Genomic DNA, 14,876 nt, shown 5'->3' with positions numbered 1-14,876 from the left:
ACTGAACTCCGATCTGCTTACTGACCACAAAATGAGGAAATCATCGATATAACGTAACCACAGATCTAATTTTAGAGAGTTCTAAAAAAGATTGATTTTAGGCAATCCCTTACAATGTTATTTTTGTCAGTGATTTGTTAGTGGGCATAGAGCCATAGTTGGCTTGGAATTTTGTTAGGCCCCTACCTGCCATGGGGCCCGATCGTGACAGTGGGAGCCCCATATCACTGCCTAAATGCTGTGGTCGGTATTGACAGTACTATTTAGGGTTAAATGGTTGGGATCTGAGTTTTATCAGTTAATGGCAAGTTCTCGCGCTGATTGTGCAATCACCATGGTGTAACACTGTGATGGGGGCTTAAAAGGCATCTGTCAGCAGATTTGCACATATAAAAACACCTGGCAGCTGAAGGCATCTGTGTTGGTCCCATGTTCATATGTGCCCGCATTGCTGTGAAAAATTAGCCTTTAGGAGCAATGAGGGCATTGCCATAACATCTAGAGGCTCTGCTCTCTCTGCAGCTGCTGTGCCCTCTGCACTTTGACAGGACCAAGTGTCCTGTCAAAAACACAGATTTTGCAGCAGTTGCAGAGAGGGCAGAGCCTCTAGGAGTAATGGCAATGCCCCTGTTGCACCTAGAGGCTCATTTGCATATATTTAAACAAAATTTGTCTCGGCAATGCCTTCAGCTGACAGGTGTACATGTAACGGGTCAGCCGGTTTCATATGTACAAATCTGATAACAGATGCCCTTTAACCCCTTCAACCACCATTACGTCGCGGTGGTTGAGGTGATGTATGGTGTGGGTTGCTGCAGATAGCCTGTTCCATATGTGACGGGTGCATGCTGTACTGAACCCCCGTCATTTAACCCCCTCAGGTTCTACCATCAGTGCTTATCACCGCACTTGTGAGGCAAGGCAGAGCGATGTGGCTCCACCTGCCTTCCGATCTTGGCCCCCACAGGGAAATTGCAGGACTCCGGTCTGTTACCATGGCAGCCTCGATGCTTGTGTGAAGTCTTCCAGGCCTGCCATAAGTTCCCTGCTCCTCTGTGCACAAAGCACAGCGCCATGGGGAGTATGTGAATATCCTATTCACCCTAATGAATCTCTATTAAGGTGAATAGGACAAGGGATCAAAAGATTCTAGCCCCTCTAAGGGGGCTAATAGTTATATAAATAAAATGTGATATATATTTTTTTTAAATGTAAAGTTTAAATCACCCCCTTTACCTATTTTACATATAAAAATATAACTATCAAAGTAGACATCAGGTATCAGCCGCATCTGAAAATTGTCTGAATTCTGGACTTTCATTGCAAATGACTTTTACTGTTTTTATTAATATAATCATAATCATAATCACTTATCATAGAAACATTGGAGACTGTAATGATGAGCCAGGTTATCACAGTTGGGATCAAAGGTGTTGATTCTTCTCACTCGCTGTTTGCTCACTAGATAGAGTTGCAAGATAATCATGGACGGTTTAAGTGAACACTACGATGTATAGATGACCAGCTGGGGTTGTAGAAATGTAACCACGGCATCTGAGAGTGCTAAAAACCAGGAGCTGCACGCTTTACGGCCTAAGCCTCCTTCTCTTCGCTAGGATCAGGGAGGACAGCCTGTACTAGTAATAGGCCTAAGCCTGTACTAGGCTTCCAGGCTGATTACTAGTATATTCCAAGGCTGGCCTGCAGGTGGCAGCACTGCATTTGATTATACTGAATTCAGTATTTTATAATACATAGATATGGATTATAGAACACAAGATGCAATCAAATGATTGCACGTTATAGTTACCTAGGGTAACTTGATTTTATTTTTTTAAGTTTTAAATGCCCATACTATTAATTTTAACTATTTAATTCATATGGTCGAATTGTTTCACCATTTATTTTTCTTCACCTCCCATAAAAATGGAATAAAAAGCAATCAAAGTCGTACTCACTCCAAAATGTTACCAATAAAAACTACTCAGCTGATTTTTATTTTTTTGCGGAATGATCTGTAAATATAACTACAAAAAAACATGTTATTGGGGTCAGACTATGGGGAAGAAAGTTTAGTTTTTTTTATTTATTTTATTTTTTCAGTATTAAAACACAAGAATAACTTTATACATGTGGTATTGCCGTAATTGTACTGACCTGGAGAATGAAGGTAACAGGTCATTTTTACCACATTGGGAACACTTTAAAAACAAAACCCATAAGACTGGTGGAAATGCGTGTGTGTTTGTTTTTTTGTTTTGTTTTTTTCCTCTCTCTCTTCTCCCCCAGCTTCCTACTACATTGTATGCATTAGTAAGTGGTGCTAGTCCAACCTGTCCTACAAGAAGTAAGCCATAATCCAGCTATTTAAATGTAAAAATATATATGTATAATTATAACACCTGGAAGTGAAAAAAATGGAAATCTCAAAACAGAAAATCGCTGGGGGGCTGAAGGGGTTAATCAGATTGTTCTGGTGTAGAAGCAGCCTGCATTTGCATCGCTCACATTTTCCTTAGCGAACACCCCCTATGCATATCTGTTTTGAGATTAAATTAATTTAAAAGGAAATCTTAGAGTTAAGTCCATTTGGTTCGATTTTTACTTAAACTTTTACCCCAAAATCTTGGAATGGGGAGCCTGACCTTATTCCAAAAGGTCACCTGGTTCTTCTTTATCTATCCCTGCTGTGAGACAAAACTTGCCTTTATGGCTGGCACACATACATCTTATCTCATCAACCTCCCCCCTCTATTCTGGTTCAATGAGCGTTTTGATGAGCCATTCAGCCTATTCTCCAGCCACCAACCTCACTTGTCAGCGCATAGTGGTGTAAATAAAACATAGAGGTGCACCGCATTACATGTAGCTAGCCCTTCGCTTGCAAGCCTTTTTTATCACCTCCATGGAAACGATCCCAAGGTTGCTTCCTATAAAAGCTGCTCCCCCAAAGATCAGTCATTGCTGTCATCTAGTGACATGTGTCCAGCATATGCCGTGCGGTATGTAGAACAATGCCTTGCAGGAGCAGTCATGCACGCTGCATATCAAATGCAAAGAGCAACTAAGGTGAACTGTGCCACTTCTGCCATCAATGGCTAGAGCACTCCACAGCTGAACCAGTTTATAACAAAATCTCAATGTTAATATCCTGGTGCAGCTTATTCGCAATGCGCCCTTATTTTCTGTAGTTATCCCGGTAAATCAGTAGGTTATACATTGGAACATGTTCCAGTTTATGGTGTTTTCCAGTACTTTTTTAATCATGGCCTATCCACAGGCCATCTATACCAGATCTTGGTCATCTAACTTCTGTCTCCTGTGAATAAGCTGTTTGAAGGAGCCTTCCTCTTTTCTTGAATCTACACTTGGAAGAGGTGCAAGTTTTCCTTTACACTTTTTCTCTGTGCAGGTTCTACTTCTGGTTTTGTGTTCGAAACACTGACCAAATTGTGACGGTGTTATGGGCTCGTTCAGATGGCCGTATGCTGTCCGCACAAATGTTGATCAGTTTTTTGTTTTTTTTCAGAGTAGATGCAGACTTGTTCACTTCTGTAGGGCCTTTTTTATTCCTTTCTTTCTACAACTCCGCAAAAAAATATAAAATATGTCCTATACTTGTCAGTGAAAATCAGGACATTGCCCCATTGAAGTTTATGGTTCCGGAGAAATGCGGAATGCAATCCGTTTTTTTGCTGACATGCAGAACTGTCCACCAAAAAACTATCTTTTTATTTTTATTTTATTTTTATTTTATTTTTATTTTTTGACAGCTGTTTTGCTTAATCTGTCATTTAACTAGTTTGGCTGCGTTGTTTGTGCTTTAAGGTAGTATAATTCATTGTAGGTGAACCTGCAGTCCTATGTAAGACCAAGCATTGTGTGCCATGTTATCACACCGAATTGTCTGGTTTACTGATCTGGCTCTCCTACATTTATATAGACATTTTTAGTGAATAGTGTTTAAGACCTCATTCACACATAGGATGGCAGGCCGGGTTTCATGGACCCTGAAAATCCACATAAGTGCACAAACGCACGGTGTTATTGGCTGCTATGACGCCGTGCGCTTAATGCCGCTGTACAGTAATACAATTGTATGATCTCTAAAAGTATATTACTGTACAGCGGCAGCACGAAGCGCACGGCGACATAGCAACCAATAACACCGTGCACTCAACAGAACGGCAGGCCGTGAAAATCCACGTGTGTGAATGAGGCCTAATTTTGTTGTACTTTGAGGGTTCTTCCACGTCGCGCCAATGCTTCACTTTGCATTCGGCTAAACGGCTTTAAAAAAAAATCAACTTTTTTGTTTGTTTGTTTTCTACTGCATCCAATACTCGGCACCCTAAGGCCACCTGCACATAGTGTGGATTATGTGTGGTTTTTCTGCACTGATTTTTATGTGGAAAAAACTGTATGTGTGCATTCCCACGACCGCGTGTATTTTGCGAATGTTGTCCGTATTGCATGGGTCCGTGTCCGATCCACAAAAAATGCTGATTGGATGCAGACCAAAAAGACATTTGTGTGAAAGAGTGCATTCACACAACCGTATGTATTTTGCGGTCCCCAAAAAATATGGTTGGTGTCTATGCAATGTCAATGTTGCATCATTTTATTTCCAAATCTTTTTTTTTTTTTTGTGTGGATCCATTGTAACAATGCCTATGCTAAACAGACAAGAATAGGCTTATTATTTTTTAGAGTGCTAGCCACATTATTTTTTTTAGGACTCCTTGAAATTAATAGGTCTGCATTCAATCCACAAAATACAGATGAGGCCCGATAGAGTACAGGCTCCGTGAATGAGATTCTCATGTAAGCGTTGCAGGTCTTTTTACTGTGGTGAAATTTTTTAATCCGCAGCATGTAAATTGTGCGTTTCTGTATTTTATATAATGTAGTTTTCCCCCATAGACTTCAATGGAGTTGTTGCCATAACCAGAAAATGTGCACAGCAAAAACTGCACAAAAACATACAAACGCAATCATTTGTACAGATTTATGTGCATTTTTTTTTTTTTTTTATGCACATCCAGGTAGCTTTAAGGTGTGAGTACATGTTCAATAATTCATCAGGTTTTCTGATGCAGTCTTGAAGCTAAAATCAGGTGTTGACAGTAAAGGGAGAAAAGGTTGACAGAACAGATACTACTTCTCTCTTCTGAATCAACTCCTGATTTTAGCTTCAAAATTGCATCTGAAAACATGAACGTGTGATGGCTCCTTTTAAAGTACATGTAGTCTGGTTATCATAATTCTGATGTAATGAAATAAAATGCCCTTGCCAGTCAAGGACACCAGTAATTTATATAAATGCAAATTGTCCACCCCACCCTACCAACAAAGGCAGATATCTTTCGGTCGACTAGACATCCCTGCTGCTCTAATCGCAGGGTCTAATGTGGCTTTCAAATGGCTCTCAGTCCACGCTCCGTTGCTTCTTTTCTCCTACATGCAGAGGTCTAATCCAGAATGCGTTTCGCCTCCCCTTCAGCACCCTTACTACTTAAAGGTTCAGTAAAGCTTTCTCTACATTACAAGCAAACTATGCTTTTGTTATTTTAAATAAATTGCGTGTCATTGTATGTTGCTTGACTATAAAGCACTACATATACCACTATAAATCTCCATTTAAAAAGTATGTTTTTGCCATGAATTGGACTTCCATGTTCTGCTTTCTTATGGGCATGTAAGGAGGAGTTATTGTGTTCATCATGACAATTAATGCTGTCAAAGTGACATCTCAACTACATAATTCTCCCTTCTTGCTCTTTTCATATATTCTTTATAGACTACTCGGTCTGTAACTTGCAAGATTACGTTTTCACAATACTCGGTAAAATGAATGATTGACTTATTTTTAGGTAATAAGGAACTAGCTATACAGATACTAACTTACATATAGTAACCTACTGATTTTAAGACGAGGCTATATTTTTTATGTAGTGGCCAGACAATTGATTTAAGGTTCTCAAGGATTGCATATATTTTGATTTTAATAAACACTAGACTCTACATTTCACTGTAACAGTTCAGTTCCTGTATCAAAGGCTTCCAAGTTACACTTGGGAACCATATTTTTACAGTTTCTCCCAAAAGCAGCCATCCCCAAATAAGATTATTTTAGGGTCTGACCTGTATTAAGAATTCCCTACTTTACAATTATGACCTGACATTCGCCGTCAGAGCTCTTGGACAACAATTGAATAACCCCTGAATGACCCATTATGGATATATCCACCGCCGTCGCTGACATTTCCGTCTTGGGCTCTGCTCATTGTCCCCATTCGGTCTCGGAGAAAGCTGTGCTGTATTACACAGCGGAGCTCTTATCCCCCGCTGCATCTGCTGAGATCAGAGCTAGCTCCAACCACAGCAGACGTCCACCAATATGATATTGATGATATAGCCCATCAATATAAAAATCTCTTAAGAGGCACTCCCTGAAAAAAAATTCCCCCATTTGTAAACATTCTGTATAATTGACTGTAACAAACTTGCATATTGATTTGATTAAAAGGTCCTTTTACACAGACCAATGCACACGCAATCATAAAGGGCAAGCATTCATACAAATGCTCATTCCCAGTAATTGCCCTGATCCTTGGCCTCTGTAAAAGCGTCTTTGTCAGATCATGAGACCTCTGAGACTTCCTTGATCCCGCACCTACACCAAGAACAGAGTCCTGAAAGTTGTGGAGAGCGTACTGCACATGCGCAGCCGCCCTTCATTCAGTTCTATGGGGCTGCTGAAAATAGATATTTCAGTCAGCCCCATAGAAATGAATGTAAGCAGTGGCTGCGCAAGTGCGGTGCGCTCCCATTCCCTTTTGTGGGGAGAGTGCTTGGCGGTGGTCGGAGCCCAGAAAACCTGGGTTCCTCTGGCCACACCTTCCCCTATCAGTCAATGGGGGCATATCCTAGCGATATGCCCCTATGGTCTGAGATGGGATGACCCCTTTAAATTGTCTGTTTTACAGACCAAAAACTCTGTGTGGATTAAAGTGGACCTTTCATCAGAAAATAGTGTGTTAAATTCTTATACGACCTTATGGGGCCGCTCTCACTGATATCGGCCGCTACGCTCTCATTTGCATATGAGGCGACAAAGTTATATGCGCTCACTGCCAGGGAGAGCATAACCGTGCGCACCAGAACTTAGAGAACAACTCCTACTATAACTTTGTTTCCTCATTTGCATATGAGGCGACGAAATTAACGGAGCGCGTAGCTGCTGAGCGGAGGGGTCCATTTGGAAAATGTCCAGACATCCGTGAGAGCAGCCCCATAAGGTCGTATAAGAATTTAACATATTTTCTGATGAAAGGTCCGGTTTAAGCTTATATTAGGACTGAAACGATTACTCTATTGAATCAAGTAATTCGACACAAAATTCTTTTGCGTCATGTGACCACGGAGCGGGAGTGAAGCGCTTGCTACTACTTACCATTCCTCCTCACGCTGTATGACGTCAGGATGACAGTGCAGCTCGTGGAGTGGCGCCCCTACAGGAGAGGTAAGTATTTTATTTCACTGGCGCTGGGGACATGGCTAGAAGGGGGAGATGGTGGCACTGAGGGGGCAACTGATGGCACTTGGGGGGAGCCTGATGGTATGAGCAGCTGATGAGTTTTTATAAAGAAAAACGTTCTTTTAATTTTTAATTTTTTTTTTGTATTCGAGTACTTGATTCATCTTTGTATTAATCGATAGATTACGTTATTATAATCGATAGCTGCAGCCGTAGTTTGTGTGTGTATATGTGTGTGTGTGTGTGTGTGTATATGTATAGATATATATATATATATATATATATATATATATATATAGTGTATTCTCTAAAGAAAAGAAAAAAATAATAGTTGAAGATTTAGTTCTCCAAATTTCTGCTACCTTATGACGCCACTTGCATTACTCCATAGTGAATAGTCATAGTGTGGTTGAGGTCATAACACCTACTGTAGCATAGGTACCAGCTTTCTTTCTGTTGAGCTTAGCTGGTTTTCTGTGCCAGTATCTCCATTCATTAAACAGGAATGTGACTGAAACTTATAAATATAACCCCCATTGATATTTGTATTTGGTTTTTGTGATGGGAAAAACTGATGTTTCTTTCATTTATTTTTTCATAACATCCTCAGCAAAACATGTTTCTCTGCAAGATCTTTATGGGCAGGTAATTGTTACTGAAAAACATGGATCCCTCCTGTTCAGCCACCTCATTTTGACTTACAGGAAGGACAATGCTTAATCCTTAACATCTTGTTGATGTATTATATAATAATGAATTGAAGGGGTAATCGGAAAAGATAAAATAGTGATCATAAAGCAAGAATGCTGTTAAAGGGGTTGTCCCACAAAAAATATTCTACAGTTTTCAAACCAGCATCTGGATCTGAATTCTTTTGTAGTTGCATGTAATTAAAAATTTTGCATAAATACTGAGTTATTCAATAAAATGTATCTGAATAGCGCCACCTTTTGTTTGTTCTTTTTTCTTATTTCTTTGTCCTGCTAACTGATGAGGTCGCATATGCTCAGTTTCATCCTTCAACTGCCTCCTGAGCTGTGATAGGGAGAGCATGGACACGCCCCCTAAATCAGCAGCAGAAAAGACACGCCCCTTGAACGGTCTGCTTGATATAAATCTAGCACAGCAATGTATGTGGAGATCTCTGGATCCATGTGACCTACAGGGTTGGTTCGTGTATTACATGATGTCTGATTTTCATTTTTTTAAGTTACTCATGTGATAACCCTTTTAAAATAATAAAACCTCCTGTGTTCCAGCGCCACGTCTCTGATGCTTGCTGCTACTACAGCCATGGCAACATATTCTTGGTTGCGGTGATGGTCCCTCACTGGCATGAGGCAGCTAAGGCTGACTGCAGCAGTCATGTGTGGTATACAGGCACATCAATGCTGCAGTTGTATGGAAAGCCCAGCTCAGAGTATCGGGGCTGTGGTGCTTGGCTTCGGCCTGTATCATTTTGAAAAAAAATAAAATAATCTATCCATGTCTTGTTCTACAACACAGGAAAAAGAGCGCAGTCAGCTCCCCAAAAAGGATTCTTTAATTCTTATCAATAGTGATACAATTCCAAGTACATGCGACTTTTCCGCTGTTCACCAGCCTTCCACATCGCAAAATAAAACAGACCCTTTATTTTGTTTCATTATTATTAATAATAATAATTTATTATTATTTTTGTCTGGGTAAATTTAAGACAAAAAAATTCTATACTTTTCAACACGCTGGGAACAAAGTCCAGTGGCTCCATGACCCCGTAAATATGGGTGAGCCTGTGCCACTAGTCTTGTATTTGCCATCAAAATGGCATTGCTTTTAGGGTTTTGTTATTACAGCATGCACCATGCAGGAAAAATGGCATGTTATTATATTATTATTATTATTATTATTATTATTATTATTATTATAATTATTATTATTATTATAATTATTATTATTTTTTTTTATAAAAACACTCAAAACATTTTTTAAGAAACAACTTTTTTTTTTTTTATATCCGGAGAGAGTGTATGTATATATAAATATTAGGGCTGCAGCTAACGATTATTTGAATAATCGATTAGTTGCCGATTAATTTCTACGATTAATCGATTAATCGGGAAAAACGACAAAATTACAAAACAGAGGTTTATATGATCTTACTTGAAAAATTATGTTCAAAGGCCATATTAAAACAAATTGTGGACGACACTTATGGGGGATCTGTGGACGACACTTATGGGGGATCTGTGGACGACACTTATGGGGGATCTGTGGACGACACTTATGGGGGATCTGTGGACGACACTTATGGGGGATCTGTGGACGACACTTATGGGGGGATCTGTGGACGACACTTATGGGGGGATCTGTGGACGACACTTATGGGGGATCTGTGGACGACACTTATGGGGGGATCTGTGGACGACACTTATGGGGGGATCTGTGGACGACACTTATGGGGGGATCTGTGGACGACACTTATGGGGGGATCTGTGGACGACACTTATGGGGGGATCTGTGGACGACACTTATGGGGGGATCTGTGGACGACACTTATGGGGGTATCTGTGGACGACACTTATGGGGGGATCTGTGGACGGCGTTTATGGGGGATCTGTGGACGACACTATTATGGGGGATCTGTGGACGGCGTTTATGGGGGATCTGTGGACGACACTATTATGGGGGATCTGTGGACGACACTATTATGGGGGATCTGTGGACGACACTATTATGGGGGATCTGTGGACGGCGTAGTTATGGAGAGGGGGATATGTGCACTGTTATGGGCATAACAGTGCACAGATCCCTTTCCTCATAACAGTGCACAGACCCCCCTTCCCATAGCAGTGCCATACACAGACCCCCCCTCCTCCCCATAGCAGTGCTATAGACAGATCCTCCCCCCTCCCCATAGCAGTGCTATACACAGACCCCCCTTCCCCCTAACAGCCCCGGCGCTTGCATCTTTATTTTACCTTTTTACAATGACGCTCCCGCTCCTGTAACAGCCAGGCAGAGCGGACGGCGGCGTAACGTCACTCAATCACGTGACGCGCCTGCTCCGCCCACTTCATGAATGAAGGAGGCGGAGCAGGCGCGTCACGTGATTGAGTGACGTTACGCCGCCGTCCGCTCTGCCTGGCTGTTACAGGAGCGGGAGCGTCATTGTAAAAAGGTAAAATAAAGATGCAGCGCCCGCCCGCCCGAATAGCAACGAATCGGCGATTATTCGATAACTGGATTCGTCGACAACGAATCCAGTTATCGAATATAATCGATTACATCGATTAATCGTTGCAGCCCTAATAAATATATACACACACACTTCCTATTTTTTTTAATTTTTTTATGGTTGTCATTTGTGGAAAAAGAGGTGATTTTTTTATTTATTTTATTTTATATAAAACAAGGTCTGATTGCTTTTCCAGTGTATTACGATGCATACTGTATTGTAATGCATTGTGCCTGTCAGTTTCACCCTCAGCCTGTGGCTAGGTCTCATAGGCTTCTGTAGCTGACAGACCCAGAGGCCTTTTGTTGCTATGGCTGACTCTGCTTAAGGAAGATTTTTTTTTTTCTCCAAGCAAACGTATTTTGAGTTGGGCAATCAGTCTAGTGAACTGCTAGCTCACATCGTTGGGCAGAGCCAGGCATCCCCCGCTATACTACGCATTAAAGCATTGGATGGACAGATACTTTCAGATCCAGAGGCATTAGCAGGTAGGTTCCAAGAATACTATAGAGATCTTTATGGATGATGTCCTGCACTATTTTGAGGATCTAGAGTTCTCTACTTTGTCGCAAGAGGCAATGGCCAGCCTAGAAGCGCCCATAACTGCCTTGGAAATACAAGAGTCTATTTTACAGCTGGCGAGGGGTAAGGCCTCTGGTCCCGATGGACTGCCTTTCGAAGTCTGTTAAATACTCTGCCCACATTATTCAACTTCTGCTTAAAATGTACAATGATGCTTTCCGAGATGGATGCTTCCCGCCATCGATGTATGACGCAACCATAGTAGTGCTTTTGAAACCTGGCAAGGAGCCGGACGAGTGCGGGTCATATCGTCCGATATCCTTACTAAACATGGACTATAAGGTTATAGCAAAGATATTGGCCGTGCGTCTTGGTAGGGTGGCCACCACCTTGGTACATCCAGACCAATCTGGATTTATGCCTGGTAGGTCCACCACTGACAATATCAGAAGGGTACAGGTGGTGACCCAATTTGGTCTTCAGAAACAGGAGAAATGGCCTTTGGCGTCATTAGACACGGCAAAGGCATTCGACTCTGTTGAATGGCCATATTTATTCCAGGTGCTCAGGAAGTTTGGTTTTGGTCCCAAGTTCAGACGTTGGGTGGAATTATTATATAAAAGTCCCAAAGCAGGTGTATTGGTGAATGGGTTACTGTCAGACAGCTTTTGCCTGAGGAGAGGAAGTAGACAGGGTTGCCCCCTATCGCCTTTACTATTTGCTTTAGCCATAGAGCCACTGGCCATGCGTATTAGGGCGGACCCACAATATCACGGCACCCAAATAGGAGAACAGGAGGATAAGGTGGGATTATGCGCCGATGATATGGTGCTTTTTATGTCACGAACAGAGTACACACTCCCCAGGGCAATCGCCACAATTGAATTATTTAGCCGGTTCTCGGGACTGCGGATAAACTGGTCCAAATCAACTCTATGCCCTTTATACCAACTGGAGGACACGTTCGACTCAGGAGAGTTGCCCATTGTGCATAGCTATAAGTATTTAGGTGTGCATATCACCAAAAATGTCACGTCCTTCCATATACTGAACATCCAGCCTTTCCTAGCCTGTATGTACCAGGGAGGATCAATCTGATAAAATTGATTGTCCTGCCGAAATGCCTATAGATTTTACAGCATGCGTCATATGCAGTTCCAAAAAAGTTCTTTCAGTACCTCGCCTCTCTGATGTCACCCTTTATCTGGGGCGCAAATAGACCCAATCTTTCGATAACTAGTCTATCCCGTTTTAAAAAGGAAGGGGGCATGTCCTTGCCCAATGTGTATCTATATTATTTAGCTGGGCAGTTGAGGAACATCAAAACTTCGTTGTCAACGGGAGGTGGCCTCTGTAGACGAGAGGCAGCTGGCTGATTGTCTGGGTATTGCCAATTTATGGCCTGTGTTAGAACAACCTAGCCTATTCTCTCGTAAGCTACTACCAATTCATAGGGTGGCTGTCCAGGTTTGGAAAGCTAGTAGGAGACTACATAATATAGAGCAGGACTTGCTGGAAACCCCTATTTGGGATAACCCCATGTTTCCTGATCTACTATCGATGCGAGAAGGGACGTTCTGGAAGGAACATGGGCCCTGCAGACCCATTACAGGGATACCCCAATCTTACTGTCCAACTTTCCAATGATTGGAGTTATTCGATCCCAAGGACCACGTGGTTTGATCTCAGTATTGTATACCCACCTCCTAGATGTTAAGCTAAAAGGTGCCCCAATTCAAGCATTAGGTAGATGGAAGGCTAAAATCCCAGACTTAACTAATGAAGATGAGGAAGATATCCTAGAATCCCCCCACACTAGTGTCACCTGCCATAAACAATAAGTTTATCCAAGTTTGCATAATACATCAGAGCTACCTGACCCCGCTAAGGCTGCATAGAATGGGTAGGCTTACCCACTCCGAGTGTCATAGATGTACGTCAGTGGATGCTGACTTTTGGCATCTTATTCTGGAATGCCCCTATGTACATGCATTCTGGGAAGGGGTGGTCAAGCTACTCACTGATCTCTTTAGGTTGTGTAGTACTATTACACCCGAAGATTTGTCTCTTTGGAATATTGGATGAGACTATTTACTCACATCATGTTAGGATACTCCTGAGGGAAGTATTGTTCCTGGCGCGGAAGGCGATCTCCATGAGGTGGATGGGTGATGGACCTCCCACCTTGGCACAATGGAAACAACTAGTCAACTCTATCATACCATATGAGAACATAGTCTTCATAAATAGGGGTTGCATGCCTAAATTTCAAAAGGTATGGGGGATATGGTGCGCTTCTCCGAGTACTGCTTATTCAGCTCATCGATTATCTGAGGCATTAAGGGCAGAACAGGCTGAACAGCAGTGATTCTGATGTATGAGGGGGACCCGAACAGAACGTAATGAACTGGACCAGCTGGGACCGGTATACAATGTCTGTGTAGTTCCTTTTTTCCAGGTGACCTTTTTCTTGATGTACTAACGCAAATGTGAAGATACAGCACAGGTGTTTATTGTTTATAGTTTTTTTATTTTTTGCATTTATAATGCACATGTCGTATGTACGTCTCTTCTGGATGCCGCTGATGTACATCTAATATTGGATCTTGTACCTAGACTGTCATTATTTGCTTTGTGTGTTCAATAAAGCGAATAATAAAAAAAAAAAAAAAACAGCAGATCATTTTCTGATCATGCATTACCATTTAGGCTACTTTCACACTAGCGTTCGTCGGTCCGCTCGTGAGCTCCGTTTGAAGGGGCTCACGAGCGGACCCGAACGCTTCCGTCCAGCCCTGTCTACTTCCTCTCCTCAGGCAAAAGCTGTCTGACAGTAACCCATTCACCAATACACCTGCTTTGGGACTTTTATATAATAATTCCACCCAACGTCTGAACTTGGGACCAAAACCAAACTTCCTGAGCACCTGGAATAAATATGGCCATTCAACAGAGTCGAATGCCTTTGCCGTGTCTAATGACGCCAAAGCCCATTTCTCCTGTTTCTGAAGACCAAACTGGGTCACCACCTGTACTCTTCTGATATTGTCAGTGGTGGACCTACCAGGCATAAATCCAGATTGGTCTGGATGTACCAAGGTGGTGGCCACCCTACCAAGACGCACGGCCAATATCTTTGCTATAACCTTATAGTCCATGTTTAGTAAGGATATCGGACGATATGACCCGCACTCGTCCGGCTCCTTGCCAGGTTTCAAAAGCACTACTATGGTTGCGTCATACATCGATGGCGGGAAGCATCCATCTCGGAAAGCATCATTGTACATTTTAAGCAGAAGTTGAATGGCTGAATGGATGCGGATCCGCTCAGACTGCATCAGTCTGGCGGCGTTCAGCCTCCGCACGGACAGGCGGACAGCTAAACGCTGCTTGCAGCGTTCAGGTGTCCGCCTGGCCGTGCGGAGGCGTGCGGATCCGTCCAGACTTACAATGTAAGTCAATGGGGACGGATCCGTTTGAAGATGCTACAATATGGCTCAGTCTTCAAGCGGATCCGTCCCCAATTGACTTTACATTGAAAGTCTGGACGGATCCGTCCGAGGCTATTTTCACACTTAGCTTTTATATGCTAATATA

General features: G+C 42.2%; 1 protein-coding gene across 1 annotated transcript in view; it reads left to right on the top strand.

Annotated features, from left to right (window-relative positions):
- LOC122930598 (SAP domain containing ribonucleoprotein) overlaps nucleotides 1–14,876 on the top strand; it is a 98,383-nt gene that overhangs the window by 64,756 nt on the left and 18,751 nt on the right. The window lies entirely within an intron of this gene.

Source organism: Bufo gargarizans, chromosome 3 (assembly GCF_014858855.1).
Source record: "Bufo gargarizans isolate SCDJY-AF-19 chromosome 3, ASM1485885v1, whole genome shotgun sequence".
Classification (NCBI taxonomy): domain Eukaryota; kingdom Metazoa; phylum Chordata; class Amphibia; order Anura; family Bufonidae; genus Bufo; species Bufo gargarizans.
This window is presented reverse-complemented; position numbering and strand designations above follow the sequence as displayed.